Here is a 3,174-nt window from a genome sequence, read left to right as displayed (position 1 = left end):
TTTTCGTACGTCCAGCGACAAACGCCAACGAAATACCCAAATTCTCGCTCGTACGTTGATACCTTTCTCTTCATCGACCCGGCTCCGAAACGTTCTTCGCCATCTCCCCGAAAGGAGAGGTAAACGACGGCGGGGTTAGGGAATCTGAGAACAACGCAAGCAGTTTTAGGACAAGTGAACGACCCTCAGCCAGGCGTGGTCCAGGAATTTTATCCGTGGACCGCAATGTGCGTTCGAAATGTCGATGTTCATGTGTCCTGCAGTTCACACGTTGACGCGCAATTAGCTGCGTTCTTCATCGACCCACGAGCCAAGTGATCCACCGTTCAGGGTAATCATATACAATTTACAATTTTTTTCTTTGTATTTAAAAATGCTCCTTGTTCTTTGCTTTAAAAATATTCGATGTTCGCACCTCCGACCAGCGTATCGACGGAGGATTGAACGCGCCATATCGACGACAAAAGTTTCTTTTTGTTTCCTGAATGACGGAAAACCATCGTTCGACGGCCGGGCGTACAGTACATTCAAAAGCCTTTGCGCGTGGCTGCGACCAAACGGGTATAATACACCCGTATATTCTTGGTTTCCGAACAGTAACTTCACGCGCAATCGGGCGAACGCACGCGGCAGCGCCCATCGGTTGCTCGATGAAATCGATGCGATAAACTACAGCCTTCTCGGCTGGTCGTCGTTAGTCGCGCGAGCAACGGATGGCCGCACAATCGACGCGTCGTCGTTTGCGATTATTCGCCTCACGTTAGCCATGAGTATGTATATTATTCATTTACGAACGAACGCGGCAGCGTCCATCGGTTGCTCGATGAAATCGATGCGATAAACTACAGCCGTCTCGGCTGGTCGTCGTTAGTCGCGCGAGCAACGATGGCCGCAAAATCGACGCGTCGTCGTTTGCGATTATTCGCCTCAAGTTAGCCATGAGTATGTATAACATTCATTTACGAACGAACGCGGCAGCGTCCATCGGTTGCTCGATGAAATCGATGCGATAAACTACAGCCGTTTCGGCTGGTCGTCGTTAGTCGCGCGAGCAACGATGGCCGCAAAATCGACGCGTCGTCGTTTGCGATTATTCGCCTCAAGTTAGCCATGAGTATGTATATTATTCATTTACGAACGAACGCGGCAGCGTCCATCGGTTGCTCGATGAAATCGATGCGATAAACTACAGCCGTTTCGGCTGGTCGTCGTTAGTCGCGCGAGCAACGATGGCCGCAAAATCGACGCGTCGTCGTTTGCGATTATTCGCCTCAAGTTAGCCATGAGTATGTATATTATTCATTTACGAACGAACGCGGCAGCGTCCATCGGTTGCTCGATGAAATCGATGCGATAAACTACAGCCGTTTCGGCTGGTCGTCGTTAGTCGCGCGAGCAACGATGGCCGCAAAATCGACGCGTCGTCGTTTGCGATTATTCGCCTCAAGTTAGCCATGAGTATGTATATTATTCATTTACGAACGAACGCGGCAGCGTCCACCGGTTGCTCGATGAAATCGATGCGATAAACTACAGCCGTCTCGGCTGGTCGTCGTTAGTCGCGCGAGCAACGATGGCCGCAAAATCGACGCGTCGTCGTTTGCGATTATTCGCCTCTGGCTATCCGTGAGTATGTATAATATTCATATACGAACGAACGCGGCAGCGCCCATCGGTTGCTCGATGAAATCGATGCGATAAACTACAGCCTTCTCGGCTGGTCGTCGTTAGTCGCGCGAGCAACGATGGCCGCAAAATCGACGCGTCGTCGTTTGCGATCATTCGCCTCAGGCTATCCGTGAGTATGTATAATATTCATTTACGAACGAACGCGGCAGCGTCCATCGGTTGCTCGATGAAATCGATGCGATAAACTACAGCCGTTTCGGCTGGTCGTCGTTAGTCGCGCGAGCAACGATGGCCGCAAAATCGACGCGTCGTCGTTTGCGATCATTCGCCTCAGGCTATCCGTGAGTATGTATAACATTCATTTACGAACGAACGCGGCAGCGTCCATCGGTTGCTCGATGAAATCGATGCGATAAACTACAGCCGTCTCGGCTGATCGTCGTTAGTCGCGCGAGCAACGATGGCCGCACAATCGACGCGTCGTCGTTTGCGATTATTCGCCTCAGGCTATCCGTGAGTATGTATAACATTCATTTACGAACGAACGCGGCAGCGTCCATCGGTTGCTCGATGAAATCGATGCGATAAACTACAGCCGTCTCGGCTGATCGTCGTTAGTCGCGCGAGCAACGATGGCCGCACAATCGACGCGTCGTCGTTTGCGATTATTCGCCTCAGGCTATCCGTGAGTATGTATAACATTCATTTACGAACGAACGCGGCAGCGTCCATCGGTTGCTCGATGAAATCGATGCGATAAACTACAGCCGTCTCGGCTGATCGTCGTTAGTCGCGCGAGCAACGATGGCCGCACAATCGACGCGTCGTCGTTTGCGATTATTCGCCTCAGGCTATCCGTGAGTATGTATAACATTCATTTACGAACGAACGCGGCAGCGTCCATCGGTTGCTCGATGAAATCGATGCGATAAACTACAGCCTTCTCGGCTGGTCGTCGTTAGTCGCGCGAGCAACGATGGCCGCACAATCGACGCGTTGTCGTTCGTTTGCGATTCGCTTCAGGCTACCCGTAAGGATGTATATTATTTTATTACTTCCTCGCCGTCATCAGGACGTTTCGTTCGGAGCACGACGACGAGCACACACGCCACCGGGCAAAGCGGGATACGCAAGTTCAAACCGTAAAGGAACGTCGCGAAACGATGTTCGACGGCGTCTCGTTCCTCGGCTGTAGATCCTTGGGCGCTTTGTTTCGGCCCCTGCGCGTTGTGTGTGACAATCGGTCGTCGTCTCCTCTTCGAGCGAGCGCAACGTAAACAGCCAGCATCGTATCTCCGACCGAGACGCGTATATAATGGAAAAATTGACGGCGGGTGACATCCTCGATCGTCGCAACGATGGGTCTTATTTTCTCTTCTCCTCCTCTTTCTTTCGTTAGTAATGGACGTTTTTTTTGTTTTTGTTCGAGATCTTTGTTTAGTAATGGACGTTTTTGTGTTATGTTCTTTCGTTTCTTTGTTCGTTTCGACCCAATCGTGTAAACGACGACGCGCGTCACCTCACGCCAGCATCGATCTACCATTA

The 3,174-nt window shown here is 51.1% G+C and overlaps 1 non-coding gene across 1 annotated transcript; it reads right to left on the bottom strand.

Moving 5' to 3' along the window:
* Window positions 1-179: 179 nt before the first annotated feature.
* LOC143351056 (5.8S ribosomal RNA) lies at window positions 180-334 on the bottom strand. Its single transcript, XR_013081445.1, has one exon. It is a non-coding gene; the product is annotated as a 5.8S ribosomal RNA (ribosomal RNA).
* Between the last annotated feature and the right edge of the window lie 2,840 nt (window positions 335-3,174).

This window comes from Colletes latitarsis, unplaced genomic scaffold (assembly GCF_051014445.1).
Source record: "Colletes latitarsis isolate SP2378_abdomen unplaced genomic scaffold, iyColLati1 scaffold0063, whole genome shotgun sequence".
NCBI classification, from domain to species: domain Eukaryota; kingdom Metazoa; phylum Arthropoda; class Insecta; order Hymenoptera; family Colletidae; genus Colletes; species Colletes latitarsis.
This window is presented reverse-complemented; position numbering and strand designations above follow the sequence as displayed.